The following is a 15940-nucleotide window of genomic DNA, read 5'->3' on the forward strand; positions in this document are numbered from 1 at the left end:
TTAATTTTTCTTTTCAAGTAATGTTGTATCATTTCTGATGCCTCTAACCATTCTTCTCTTCCTCCCAAGATTCTGCTACATGCACCAGTCTCTTCTCCCGAGTTCCCTCCCGACTGGGTTAAGAGTTACTGTGGGAGGCAATGCAAAGCTCAAGAATTCTAAGCAGGCGGCTGGCCTGATCACATCAGCGTGATATGATATGTATCTGCATCACATAATCCTGCCCTAAAGGATTTTACAAATCTAGTTGCACAGATACTAAATACACTCAGTGTAAAGGACGGAGGCCCCTCATACGGCAGCCCGTAACAGAGCACACCCAGGGACTCACACCAGAAGAACAACATCGGATGGTGGCAAGTGTCAGGGAACTCGAGCTGGAGGACTGGGCTTTGTCTCGTTAGCACTTTAGTCCTCGATTTTCTCACCTTTAAAAGTAGGATAATGACAATACTTACTTCACAAAGCTGTTACAAGATTTAAATTGTAAGGTCCGTGTGAAAAATGCTTTGTTGACTGTAAAATGCTATCTAGATGTGAGCCAACATGGAGTACAAAGATGTATATTGTATCTCTGAGCTACGGCGCGTACTGTAGCAGTAAAATTAATGACATTGACTTCTTTGCTCCTTATCTGCCGTAAATTCTTCGTATGAGCAAGGTCAAAGAAGGGCAATTTTATAACTTGGAAAGAAACAGCAAATCTTCCAGGTGGAAGGAATGTTTGGGGTTATTATTTCAGTCTCCCACTCAGCGGAGGAATCCTCTCTACAAATTCCTGCCCCAGGTGGCCATCCTGTCTCCGCTTGAACACTTCCCATAATGGAGGTGTTACTCCCTCACAAAGCTTCTCAGTTCATTGGCGGAAGCAGGAATCGTTATAAATGGAGCTGAAATCAGACTCCCTCCAACCTCTTCCCACTTGTCTTAGTTCAACCTTCTGGAACAACATAAAACTAATTCACTCCCTTTCCCCTTTGACAGCTCTTCAAGGGTTTCAAGACAGCTATCAGAGCTCTCTCGGTCTGCCCTTGCCTGGGATAAACATTCTCAGTTTTTCTAATTGCCCCTCTCATGACATGATTTCTAAGACCCTTCACTAAACTGGCTGACCTCCCTGGATTGCTTGCTACTTTGTCAAGATCCACTTTAAAATATGGTGCCACCTCCCTGCCACCACCTCTAAATGGAAACAACCTAAATTTAATTTTTTAATTAATTTAATTTAATTTAATAATTCAATTTAAACATTGACTCACATTGACATTTGTATGGAAGGCATATCCATACAAAAATGGATTGTGCAACTGTTAAAACTGTGTTTTGAAAGAATTTATAAAGAGTTGGTGAAATAATCCAGGATATAATGTTAATTTTTTAGAAAAAGAAAAATATAAACTCTACACAAGCCACATTTGTAATACTTCTCTCCATATGCCTCCATCTCACACGCAAAAAAGACTTGAAGGACACGTACCAAAATGATAACAGTAGTTATCCCTAAATGGTAAGAGTTAGATCATTTTTGTTTTCTTCTTTCTACCTTTGTACATTTCTAAGTTTTCTACAATGAATATATTTTGCTTTTGTAATTAAAAGAAATTACAAAAGGCTACAAAGTTTGATATGAAGGAGAAACATGGTGCCCAGAACAAAGCCTGGCCCTCTGATGCAGGCAGGCCAATGGACTCTCACCACTCCTTCTATGCAGCCTAACAAACATTAGTTTTTCTTTTAGCTGTGTCAGAAGTTTTGGCTTATATCGAGCTTTTTGTTAACTAAAATCCTCAAGACTTTTCCACATTAACTATTGTCAGTACTTTGAATAACTGAGTTGTTGGGTTTTTTAAAAATCAAAATGAAAAACTTTCATTTTCGGCCATTAAATTCCATCGAGTTTATTTTGGCTCCTCGTTCAGGCAAACCATATCCTGTTTCTGTCATGCAGCATATTACTTATACTTCTTCATTTTGTGTTAGCCCAAATTTATACATTGGCATATCTTTCATGTCATTGAAGGATTTTTAACAGAACCAGTTCCTCAATGAGGACCAAGGCGTCTTGTTCCATATACTTGTCTTTGGTGACTTGGCTCAATCATTCAATGCTTTCTGGATATGGTGGTTTGCCCATTCGTGCCTTCACCCAGCTGTAGATATCTGCTCCTCACCTATTCATTTTACCATAAGAAACTTTGTCAAAAGCCCTGCTGAAAGATTCACTAGCTCTGGGACAATCCGGTGAGTTGTGGTAACTTTTCAAAAAAGAAAAAAATACGAAATGATGTTAGTACGACGTGGTTTGTTCTACACAAACTTGTGCTGGCTTCTTGAGATTACCACTTCCTTTTTGAAGCGATTGCAATCTAACTCTTTAATAACCCAGGTTAGAGTTTGCTGGGGATCAAAGTTAAACTCAGCAGTGCAAGCTTTCCAGAACCTACATATTCCCTCTTTTGACAGCTCGGACAGTTGCCCATCACTAATCCTTTGGCATCGCTCCTGAGATTCCTGAAAGAGTACCGACAATGGTTCTGCGATTAAATCTACAAGTTCTTTCCATCCCCAGGGATGTAATTTGTTGGGGCCTGGAGACCTGAGCCTATTTAGAGAGGCTAGGTATTTATTTTCTAAGGAGCTTCACACCTAGGGCTACAATTTCCTCTTAACCGTGTTTATACTACTCTTTCCAGTTTGAAGATGCTTCTTGGAGATAGAGAAGATGGAAGCTAAGCAGGAGTTGAGTAATTTCTGCTTCGTATCTGTCATGTGTTAGCATTACACCATCTGCCCCAAGCACTGGACCTGGCCCTTCCCTATTCTTCCTGCTCAGAACGTACCTGCACAAAGCTCTTTTTGCTGTTCCTGAGCATTTTTTGCAAGTCTCAGCTCATTCTGAGCCCCCCGCTTGCTAACACCATGGCTATAAGCCTGTGACACTCTTTGCTTTTCTTCTCTGGTTCTGTGCCCCTCCTTCTCACTTTTGTAAAGGCTCTTTCAAAACCTAAGAGTGCTAGAGGGCTTCCTCTGCTGGCTCTGGGTCTTCTCTTTGCTTCCTAGGCAAGATCACTGGAGATTGTATTAGAATTTAATTTTGGAAAGATTGTTTCTTTAATACATCTTCTGTCCTCTTATCCTTTAAAAAAAAACGATACAACAACAAAATAAAACGACGGAATAACAACCAAAAAATCTTCTTCGGGCTTGCTTCCTATCACAGATGCAAATGAGGTCTGACAAACAACTGGCATCGTGCATTTAGGTTCATCATGATCAATGTTCCTAGAAAAACATATGACAAATGATAAAAAGTATTGCTTAATTTGCTTCAAATAAGAATGTGGAAGAGCTGTCCTTTCCAGTTTATTGTGCAATGAGAAAGAGGGGAGAGGGCAGAGATTAGAGAAAGAAGAAAAATTAATTTTGAGTACCAACTACATTATTTCCTTTAATCTTTATATCAATCCTGGAAGCACTGTCCCGATTTTAGAGATGGTAAAAATGAAGCTTAGGTTAAGTAACTTGAGATATCTTTGTTTGTGACCCAGTAGGTGGAGGAACTCCATCAGTGTGAGTCTAGGGCTCATGCTTTGTCCTACTTTACAGGTTGTGGGGAAAAAATTCACAGGACCATTCAGCTCAGAGATGAGTTTTTTGGACCACACAGCATTTTAAAAAATTTGAATATATTGCCAAGATTTACAATGTAGGAGATTTTACATCAAATTCCAGATTTCCCGTTTCTTTTGACAATCTCTGGACCCACGTTTCCCCCAGGGCAACCAATGATCACGCCGAATAGTGGTGGTTCCATTAGAGAGATCATGCCCCCTCTAGGTTGCCATAATCCCCACTTCTTCCCTCATTTATATTTTCTACTTGGTCCTAGTAGGTATCTGAGTTTGCAATGCCCTAGGCCACGCTGCCGCTCCGTTGTGTTTCCTGGTTTCAAAGAGAAAGCCTTCTGTTACATGGAAAAGAAAGGAGCAAAGGTTATGAAAATCACAGATATGTCTCTTACACTAAATTCAGCCTTATTATTCCCTGGAAAGGGGCTCCCAGAAACAGAAGAGATTCCGAAAAGAACGTGCTCGTGTTACTCAGCTTGTCCCAGGCCCCTCCATTCCCAATAATGCACTCACTTTCTATACTGTGTTTCTTCAACCACAGAGCCTAACAAGAATATCATGTAAGACATTAAAACCTCTAAGAATGGGCAAAAGAGTTTGTTTCTGTGACTGCCTAAACAGGGGTCTCAGTCATTAATCAGAGCCCCTGCTCTCCCACACTCTCCAGCAAAGCCTGCCATCATGACTGGACATAACTAATAGAACCTTAAAAATATATAAGGCCAGGTGGACCAGACGGGAGAGAGAAACCTAGGCTGGGAATCGGGAAACCTGTTTCTTAGTCTTGCTTCTGTTGCCGTAAGGACGCCAGTGCATAGGATATTATAGTAACATAGACCGAAGGAGGTAAGTCCAAAACTAGGGCAGGTAGTAAGAATGAAGAATACAGGCAGAATCTGAAAATAATTTTGAAGGGAGAAATCCATTCACTCATTCATTCATTCATTCATTCGATCAGTCGATATATATTGATTATGTGTCCACTATATATCAGACGCCTTAAAATGAGGATTCAGAAGTGACCAAGACAGACAAGATGCCTGTCATCACAGAGCTTACATTTTAGTAAGGAGAGACAGACCATAAAAAAAAAAACTAACAAGTAAATATATATAATGTCAGTTGGTGAGAGGCTGTGGAAAAATTCAAGCAGGGTAAGGGAGTTAGGGAGCCTTGAGACTGGCAAGGGGGATATTTAAGTAGAGTAATTGGAGCCTCTTGCCCAGGAAGGTGTATTCGAATACAGAGCTGAAGGAAGGAAGTCATGTAGATACTTAGAGAAGAGCACTCAGGCAGAGGGAAGAGCCATGCAGACCCTGCGGCGGAGCCACGCCCAGCACATGTGAGGAGTGGAGGGCCTGTGGCTGCAGTGGAGCCAACAAGGGAAACAGCAGCTGGAAGTGGGGAGGGACGGGCAGGCAGGGCCCCAGGCCATGCAGGGATGTGCAGGCCACTGTCAACACTTTGATTTTTGCTCTGATTGTCATGGAAGTCAGGGAAGTGACACGATCAGAGTTACATTTTAACAGGATCATTCTGAGAGTTCTGTTGAGAGTAGAGTGTAGGCAACAAGGGTAGAAGTAGGGAGACCAGTTAGGAGTCTATTACACGGTGGCTGGACGAAGGAGGTAGCCTCGGATGTGGTGAGATGTGGTTATAAGTGTACATATTTTGGAGGTAAAGAGAACAGGATTTGCAGAAGGATCAAAATAGAGTATGAGAGGAGAAAGAGAGAGAGAGAAGGTAGTACTCTAAGATTCTAAGCCTGAGCAATCAGAAGGATGCCATTAACTAAGATGGGAAGGCTGCAGGAAAAGTAGTTTTGGTATTAAGACCAGTTCAGTTTGGATACATTCAGATGCCTGTTAAACATTGGAATAGAGATTGTGAATAGGCAATTGGGCATGTGCATGTGTAATTATAAATGAGGGCATCATAAGCATATTGCTTATATTTAAACCATAGACTGGATGAGATCACTAAGGAAGAGAAAGTAATTAGAAAAAAGGAGCGATCCCAGGATGGGGCCCTGGACATTCTAACATTAAGAAGTGGGGACATAAGATGGAATCAGCAAAGGAAACTGAAAAGGAGTGTCCAGGAGAGAAGAAGGAAAATCCAAAGAGGGTGGATTCCCAGAAGCCAAGCGAAGAAAGTATATTAAAGGAGAATGGGGTGATCAACCCTGTCAAATGCGCTGAGGGGTCCAGTAGGATGAGGGCTTAGAAATGACCAGAGGATGTAGTGGTAAAGAGATTATTGGTGATCTTGAAAAGAATGGTTTTGGTAGTGGTGGTGTGTGTGGGAGGGCGTGGGAGGGTGGGGTACTATGAAATCCTAATTAGAATGAGTTCAACAGAGAATATGGAAGGAGAAAGGTTGGAGACTATAAACAACTGTTTAAAGGAGTTCTTCTGTGCAGAGGAGAGAGAGGGAATGTATCTGGAGGAGGAAGCAGAGTTAGATGTTTCCCATGTGTGTTTCTTTTTAAGATGGGATCATCTCTGAATGCTCATGGGACAGATCCAGTGGATAGAAGAGAACTGATGGTTCAAGAGAGAGGAGGGAGTTGCTGGGGCAATGTATGAGTGAATTTGAGGGATGGGATCTAGTGCACACGTGGAGAGGGTGGTCTTTGCGAGGAGCAGGGCCAGCTCATCCATGGTAATGGTGTAAAGATGAGATACAGATGTTGGTACATGGAATGACAGAAGCTTATAGCTATAATCGGTCTCATCAACAAGCTGAAAATGGGGTGTACAGGGAGGGGAGAACTCGGAGAGCCAGGTCCAAAGACCCATGGAGAGGTTGGTAAGGGGTAGATGTGTTTAGTTCCCAGTAACTGAATCTGAGAGGACACCAAGTGCAGGCACCCTTTAAACCATGAGACAGAGTAGACCCGAGAGTCACCATTAGAAATGAAAACTGTAGGAGCTGCCATCAGAGCTGATGACTAAGAACACGAGGTGGGATGAACTCACTGAGACGGAGAGGGAGCCAAGAGAGGAGCACAGGCCAAGGAGTGAGCCCTGCAGGACACCCACACTTAGGGAGCCATGTGTGCATGCCTGTGCGTGTGATGGGGAGGAGAAGACAGCAAAGACAGAAAAGGAGCATGGCTTTATTTGTCAGTTCCTACCTACTTTCTTGCCCAAAGAGGTGAAGACAACTGGGCATGGAAGGGAGGATGGAATGGAGAGTATTTCCTGAAGGAAGGAGCCATCAGCTGGGCCACCAGCCTCAGGGAGGCCCCAGGGCTGGGGAAGGGGGGGTGAGCGAGGCTTAGAAAAGTCATCAGATTGAGAAGAAGAAGGTCACTGGCTTTCAAGGGAACAGCTATAATAGAGGAAGTTGGGCAGATGCCCAGTCACAGAGGCTTAAGATGTAATTAAAGAAGTGTAGACAGTAGGTGGGTGTAAGTTTACACACATTGAAATAGTGTTCCTATGAAATGAACAAACATATATGAGAAACCATATAGCACCTCTAATAACCAAAGAAAACATTTTAAGGGAGTTCTGGAATGACATCAGGAAAGAGATCCATGGAGAAGGTGAGATCGCAGAGAGGAAGGAGCAAGAGACCTGGGAGGCGATGGTGTGCCTGAGCGGTTCTCCGAGTGTTTCTGCCTAGGCCTTCCTTGTAGCATAGCTGGAAGCTCCATGGGGCAGGTGGAAAGACATTTCAAGACCTTTTGTTTGTCCCACAGTCTCCTGGCAAGATTGTAAACAACAAGGAAATGGAAAAGCAAGATGTGTTGTGCCCTAAAATCCCCCAGATCTGTCTGGGTGGGAGCTTTCACAGCTTGAAGCAGACAATCGAAGCAGAACATATAGATACTCCTCATTCTTCGTCTTATTTACTTTTCCCACATGCCTCTAAGTCTGGATGTAAATGTGTGTCTCTGAGACGTGTTCTAACAGGGTTCTACTCAACGTGAGAAGTCCAACAGTTTCCTCTTGGGGATGGTGCCTTCAGGGCTGTACCCTGTGATATTTGGGGAAGAATAAAGCAGTGTGCTTTGGGTCCTGAAACATCCTCCTAGTACCATCTTACACAGGCCTTTATGGACGCTCAGAGCCAAAACCTTCAGCCACTGTAGAATAAACCAGTTTCATGCCTCCTCTCCTACTGCTTACTCCTCTCATGCTCTTAGAGAAGGTCTCATGAAGCCGTCAGAACTAAAGCGCCCCTGAATATTTTCACTGTGGAAAGAACTTCTATTTTTCTTATATTTTAAAGATACACGTATTACATTAATAAATTTATTAATACATTAAAATTCAGAAAGTTTAAAAAAATCCCCTCTCCACTAAAGCAAAAGTCATTTTCATGTAATAAAGCGTATGTTGCTGAGTACTTGAAATATACCAGTCACTGGGCCATGTGCTTGACATGTATTATCAGATTGAATCTTCAAAACGGATTGATAAGGTAAGTATTCATGGTCCGTATGTTATAGATACAAAAAGGGAGGCTCAGAGACATTCATGGGCCCAAGAACAAGAGCTCGTAAATGGCAGAGCCAGGGCCCAATTCCCAATCTGCTCTGTTGAATGCATGTTTCTACACTGTTGGAATCCCCTGATGGTATTTAAGGAGCATTTTTTCACATGGCTGCCTAGCCTTCACAGCCATGGTAATGAGGGGTTTCTCAGTAGGAGGAAGAACTTTGGGAAACTCTCCAATCCATCCATTTGCCTCCTGGACTAATAATGCTCCAGTACCAAGGAGAGTGGACTACCTCTGCATTCCTGGGCTGCACTGAGAACATCTGTGAGTGGAAGGAAGCCGAGGCAGAAATGAGGCTCAGCCTCCTGTTGGTGGGAGGCAGGATGTGCAACAGCTCAGAGGCTTATAAAGCAGGCCGGGTCACACTTCCTGCTCAAGGTTCGAGGGGGCCCTTACTAGAAGCATGACATTGGACAAGTGACTAGACTCCCTGGACCTCCGTTTTCTCAGGTGGAAGGAGGGGGTGATCTTGTCCTCCTCCCTAAGGGGTTTATCAGGGGAGTGGGGAGGAAAGGAGCCTCACCCAGTCATGGGAGACCAAGCAGGAAGAGAGGAGAGGTTGTGGGGCAGCCATGGTCCAAGCAATGGGCTGGCCCGGAATTTGCAACCGGATGAAGGCTGGTGGGAGCGGGGATGGGGGTCAGGGGTTCAGGCATGTGAGGGATAAGGTTGGCTTCACAGGCATAGGATTTCCCAGCAAAAGTACTTCCTTGACTCCAAGTGACAAGGTTAGATATAGTGCTCTTTGGGAAAAGGAGGAGACGTGACTTAGGTGGTATAATTTCTGGATGACTGTTACTTAAAAGGTAGCTGGGGGCAGGAGTTTATGTTCCCACGCCTGATGGTACGTACGGCAATGCATGCGGCTGGGCTGTTTCTTCACACACTGTTACTTTTTGCTGTCCTGTAAGGAGTTCCAGTGTTATCATTACGTTTAACAGTTATAAACACTCCCATTTATTACGAGCTTACTAAGCACCGGCTTTACTTATATTTGCCTGGGAAATTTGTGCTTATCACCTCCAACCAGGGCAATGAAAGAGCTGTACAAACACTGCTTTATAAGCCTGGGAGTGACTTGTTAGTTTACAGCTTTCGTTATTAACAGTACATGATTCCACCTCTCGGTTCCTGACTTTTTCCTGGTGATCGAAGACTATCTCTGAGGCAGAGGTATGACCCAGAGAAGTGAGTGAGCCTCTTCTCGTGTATGTGTGTTGGGAGGTTTCAGGTGCAGAAGAAGAGGGAGTGAGTGCGAGGACTGCGCGGGCACGCCCACCCCGTGGGAACAAAGCTGCTCGCTCCCTCCTACATTCTACTTAGGCATGGGCCCCCGGCCACAGTGGGCCCACTAATGACTGGCACAGCACTTCTCACACCACACGGTCATTGTCTACTTATTTGATGGTCTCTCCCTCAAGACTGTGCACTTCTTGTGAGCAAGGTCTGTGTATCTTTTCTACATCTGCACATCCCCATCACCTATGTCCCCTACAGGGTCTGGTGCATAGGAGATGCTCAGCACACGTTGAATGAATGAATGACTTCTTGTCTCAGCTCTGTTTCTGACATTCTTTGTGAGCTTGCGAGCAGCTCATTTTTGGAAAGATTATTTTTCCTCTGTTACAATCTCATCACAAGTCTTTTGTCACAACTATAGTACTTTTATGACAGTGGTGTGGATTCCGAAGTGTTCTGTTAAGATTACTCATTACAACGTATAATTTACTACTAACAAGTATTTCACAAATGTTGGGGAGAACAGCCAACCCTCCCTTTCCATGTGTTAACATAATTATACAACCCATGTTACCTGGGATGTACACCTGGTATGACGTAGGACACACACAAGTCGTTTCTCCATTATTAAGAAATGTAACTATACCATTTACTAAATAAAATATAAACCTGGCCTCCAACCCGAAGCCTTAGGCTGTGTTGGCCAATAGAGGAAAGCTTAGATTTGGATGGGGGAGGCACCAGTGAATCAGACTTGATCCTGAACAATGCATGATTTTGTGCATGCGGCACCTTTTCTCACCTCCCTTATCTGTGCCAGCGTAGGTAGGAAAGGGAGCTAGTTTTGGCTTCATTATCAACTGTATACTAAAATCCTTTTCTTGTCTTAAAATGAAATGTGTTTTAGTATTAAGCTACCTGAGCTCACCTTTCTATGACTCCAAATTGAAAAAGAAACTTCCATATATTCAATAATTACCTAAATGTTCTGATTAGGAAAAACTGATAATGGCTTGAAATTCATTCACCATCACACCAGGGTTTATTGAGCACCCCTTGGACAATGCTCAACAGAGGTAGGGGAAGAGGGAGGAGGGAAGGATCCAGACAAGTAAATCAATAACAATACAATTCAACAACACACCCACACCCAAACGCCACAAGGATTGTCACTATGAAGTGTCAGATGATCTGCACTGAATGCATCAGAAGTTTAGAGAAAGGAGAGGGTTGTGACTGGTAGTGACCAGGAAACACTTCCCTAGCGAGTTGGTGACCGAACTGGTCCTTGAAGAAGGGGTGGAATCTGACCAAGAGGAGAGGTGGCGGGAACGATACTCCACCTTGGGGAAGTGACCTTAGCAAAAGGACAAAGAGGAGTATGCACACGGAGGAGTGACCGGGTCCATCTGAATGGAGAGAAAGGTTGCATCTGGGAGAGTAGGAAACAAAGCTGGAATGAAATGTCGGGGCCAGGTATGTTTGACTCTGAGTGCCAGACAAAGGTATTTGGATTCTAAACCAAAATGTATCTTCAAAACAAAAACCGGGTAGAACAAATTTTATTGAGAGGAAACTGAAAGGCAAGATGAGAAAAGTTAGTAAGAAATTGTTAGGTTACTTGAGACATAGAAGAGAGACCATCAGACCTTGAAGTGGCCTTCAACTTCATCTGGTCCAAATGCGTATTTCACAGATGGGGAAATTTAAGCTGAAATAAAATCAAAACCTGCCCACGCTCAGCTAGCAAATGGCAAAGCCAGAGCTAGAGACTAGTGCGGTGTTCTTTTCACCCCCCTTAATAAATTCAGATCTCCAGACTTAGACAAATCACATCCCAGGTTGCTCAAAGAACTCCCAGAACCATTGTCAATAATCTTTGAAAAAGCATGAAGAATAGGAGACCTATTAACAGACAAGAGAAGAACAAAGTTGTCCCAATTCTCAAAAAGGGGGAAAGGGGCATATTATAAAAACTATAAGCCAGTCAGCTTGACAATTATCCCTGGCAGAATTCTAGAACAGAATTTTAAAAAGCTATTTACTCCACAAACATTATTATAGTAATAGAAACGAAGGGGGAAATAACCCACAATTTCACCACTTTAACCCATCAACTGAACAGATTATTAAGTAGACTCTTTGTAAGTCTTTAGAAAAGCAGAGATCACTCAGAGCCAACCCGAAATCTCAGAAAACAAAACATGTCTTCATTTATTCCTTTTTTGATAGGGATATTAGATGGGTAGAAAGAAGAGGCATCTAAACCATACTTGCGTTCAGCATGGCGATTGACAAGATCTATCATAATCACCTTGTGGATAAGATATGCACTGGCTGATAGCCAGTGGGTACAACCACGGCTGGGTAAGAATTACACCTAAAGACTGCTGATTAGCGCATATATCAGCCTGAAGGGAAGCTATGGCAGTGAGCCATGGAAATCTCTCTTTATAATTCCTTATGGTAGTTCTGTCTGTGTCTTAGAGGGGATGCTTATCAGACTTTCATATGACATGGACAAGGAGGGATAGCTCATATGAAGGATGATAGGATAATATTAATAATAATAACAGCAGCCAACACTTATTAAGCACTTGCTGTGTGCCATGAATTGTGTTAAATACACTTTTTCCACAAAATTATCACATTTAAATTGTACCACCCTTTAGTAATATTATCTCCATTTTAGAGACGAAGAAACTGATGTTTTAAAAGATCAAGTCATTTGCCTAAGATGGCACAGCTTATGAGGAGAGGAACAAAATTTTGAATCCAGGTATGTCTGGCACCATAGTCTGAACTGAATGATTCTATGTAATTTTGACACACCACAGCTATGCGCTTAAATCCACACTATATCACAGGGCTTAACAGTTGCATTTTAATTCTACAAATCAGTTGCATAAACAAGGATCGGGTCGATCTGACCCACCACATGCACATGAATGACCATCGGCTCCAAAGAGCAAACAGTGAAGAGAGTTAACCAAATTTTGGCTCCATTCATAGAATCATAGTGTTTAAATCAGGGCAACTAACAGTCCTCAGGATATGTGATCAGAACATATTTTAAGATAAATCAGAGAAAAGTAACCAAGATAAATCCAGAAGCCATGTTATATGAAAAATGGTTGAAGAAACTGATGCTATTTTAGCCTGAGAAAGCCTAAACCATCACATATTTAAGAAGCTGTCATATAAAAAGGCAGTTTATTTTGCATTCCTCTAAAAGGAAGAATGAGGATCTACAAGTGGAAGTTGAGCCACACTTTGGCTCAATCTAAGGAAGAACTTTCTAACTTTTGGAACTGTCTAGAAATATAATGGCTGCTTTTCTGCATGGTCAGTTTGTCATTACTACAAGAGTTTAAACAGACTGGGCAACCCCTGGTTAATGTGGAAGAGATTAATGTGGGAGGTGAGAGGAAGACAGGCCATGTAAGCTCCTTCCCAAATCCAAAATCCTAAGACTCAACTTAGATGTTGGCTTAGCAGAACCTGGTTAGTGGTTATAGTTCAAATAGTGAATTATTCGTCAAATGATCCATCAAATAACCCTCAAACAGGTCCAAATATGTTAAAACAATATGATTTGTTGGGAAGTAGGAGAATTCCTACTTGAATTCCTAATTTAATTTGAAGCTACCTGAATTCATAGGAGCATTATCTAACTGGCAAAGACCCATTCAGATCAGAATAAGAATCTAAAACTTATCACCTTTAATTACAGTGCCCATTTAAGTCTCCTGACTACTTACCTCTGTATTTTGACACCACACAGTTGAGATTTATAATTCTTTATCAGTGTCTTTCCTCCTAAGTATGTTTGATACTGTTTTCATTCTGTCTTGACCCTTTCGTTGACTGAGGGTTAACCAGTATGATTAGATTATCGCTACTCCCAAAAGCTATTCTGAATTGTGCTTGACAAAAGCTGATCTTGTCCATCCAGAAACAAAGGAATTCTCTGGCTTATTAGACAGTTTGTGCTCACATTTTTTTAAATAAATTAAAGTCACTCTTGCCTGTGTGCCAGCGCCATCTAGTGATGAAATGAGCACATTTTCCAGGCAGGGAGATAAAACCCAGTTTTGGACAATCTATGAGGGACCACCACTACTTTCTGCACCCCAGATTATTTGGATTGGAAGAAACCTCCAGGGGTCAAATATTTAATATCCCCATATCATCCAGGCAGGCCTTCCCAGGATCCTACCCAGAGATATTGATTTTTAATCTAGTCCCCAGAGTAAGCATTAATCAAGGAGATCAGGGCTAAAAGAAATCCTCCTGGACAAATGAAAATGAACTAATTGAATGGGAGACATCACAGTGATTTCTCCTCTTTCTTTTTAGTTTCACTTTTTTTTAGAACTCATGGCACGTTGATACATGCAAAGGCATGTGACTGGAGACCTGCGGAAATGCTCAGAAATAGCCTCAGGGTGTGGGAATGGATCTGAAATGAAAGGCTCTGAAATGGATGAGACAGGAAAATGCACAAGTACCCTGCAATAGAAGGTAAGAACTTAATTTTTTTCAGGGCAATGGTTTTCGAGAAGTGGTTGCCAGGCAGGTCTTGTTCAACTCTATGCCAATCATAAGACTTGTCTTAAAATCATCGCATATTTAATCCACTGGGCTTTGAAGAGAAGGACATTATATGCATTCCTCTTCCAGTTTCAGAATTATTCAGGACTGGGGATAATGCTAAGAATATTCTATCAAATAAATACATTATAAGCATGAGACAAGCATCACCCCAGAAGCTAAATGCAGAGGAGGGGTTTGAATTGAACGGTTGCTAAGATCCTTTTCTGCTCTAAACGGTTCTTATTCTGTGATTTGAGGCCATCCACAAGATCAACAAGGAGTGCCTTTGTGTCAGGGGAACGTGGTCCAAAGGGCCCTGGGGTTGGCAGGGTAAGAGCCTTCTTGACTCTTGAGTTGCACAGGTGAGTCAAAGGAAGGTGATCAAACCAGAGAGCTGATCATTCATCATTCTCAGCTGCTTCCTGTCCCTTGCATTCTTTGGATGGTTTGTGTATTTACCTTAAATCTTTGCCAAGTCTTACACGTGGCTCTCTTTTTACTCTCCTCCAGTAAATGAAAAGTTCCTCAAAGGCAGGGAGTTTATCTTTTGCTTTCTGTATCTCTGGGCATCTTGGAGCTGACGGATCTGAGCCCAGCATCTGATTTGTCTCATTATGACACCGAATCGTGGACTGTGAGATCTGCCAGCGACCTTGGAGATCACCTGGTCCAATTATCTCATCTTTTAGATGGGAAACTGAGGCCCAGAAAGGCACGTGACTTGCTCAATATCACTCGGTTAGTTAGGACCAGAACCTGGATCAGCCCCTGAGTCTCCTGACTGTTCTAGATATTAACACGGCATCTCAAGCTTCTCTCTCCTAATGACAGGGAACGTGTGCCTTCCCACCCCCAGCTGGCCACAGCTAGCTACAAGCAAGAAACTGCTTCAAACTCTCATGAATGTGAATATTGTCTTCTATTCCATAATATATATGTTTGTTTTAACATAAAAATGTTAGGATTTTTTTTTTCAAATAAGGAAAATTGGTACTGAAGTTATAATGGGAAAGAGTCATTTATTTTCCTTGGCATAATGCTGTAAGCCTTGGAGTCAAAACAAAGTTGTAGCTTTGGGTGGAGTGCTTGGGGTTTAGAAATGGTGAACATCTTTCTGAGTGTGGTTCTGGGCCCTCTGAAGCTGTGGGAAGGGGAAAGAGGTCAGAAAGAGGGTAAACAAGCGAAGTGAAAGCCAAGATCCTATCTTTTAAAAAAAATTAATTGTTTTAACAGCTTTATTGAGATATAATTCATATACCACACGATTCCTCCATTTAAGGTGCACAATTCAATGGTTTTTGGAATGAAAGTGCTGTGCCTTGAGAGAACAGAATGAAGAGCATCAGAAGAACTGTTGATCATTGTGTCACAAACATACCTCCTCCACACAGCACCTTTAGGAAAGGCAATATCTAGTTTTTAAACTCAATTTATGCTCTATCCTGCCTCCTTGTGATGTGTAAGGCATTATTAATCCACAGAAACACCCCTCCATTTCTCTCTAGCTCCCCCTGCCGAACTGAACCGAAGCTCTATCCATAGACGTTTACTTGACTTGCTGGGCAGAAGCAATGGACCCCAGTGATGAATATGCAGAAAAGAGCAGTTCTTGAGTTGGTAGGGGGAGGGAGCAAAGGACCAGGGAAAGGGTCGTAGGTTATAACGCAGTGAGCAACACTGCTTTTAAAAACAAGAACATAAATTTATCCTAGGAGAGTACTTGAATTCCAATTGCAGTTGGGTAATCAGGACTAGTGTCAGAAGCAGATGGGTCAAAACTACATTGAGAGATGGCATAGAGCAGTGATTAGGAGCCTGGGCTCTGAAGCCAGGCACCTGGCTTTGGATCCTTGACTTTGGGCAAGTTAATTAATATCTCTGTGCCTTAGTTTCCTTCTCCGTATAAGAAGAGAATAAGAACACCTACTTTATGGGTTTATTGTGAGAATTATATTTGCTAATAT

Source organism: Ceratotherium simum, chromosome 17 (assembly GCF_057802395.1).
Source record: "Ceratotherium simum simum isolate JZ-2026a chromosome 17, ASM5780239v1, whole genome shotgun sequence".
Lineage (NCBI taxonomy): Eukaryota > Metazoa > Chordata > Mammalia > Perissodactyla > Rhinocerotidae > Ceratotherium > Ceratotherium simum.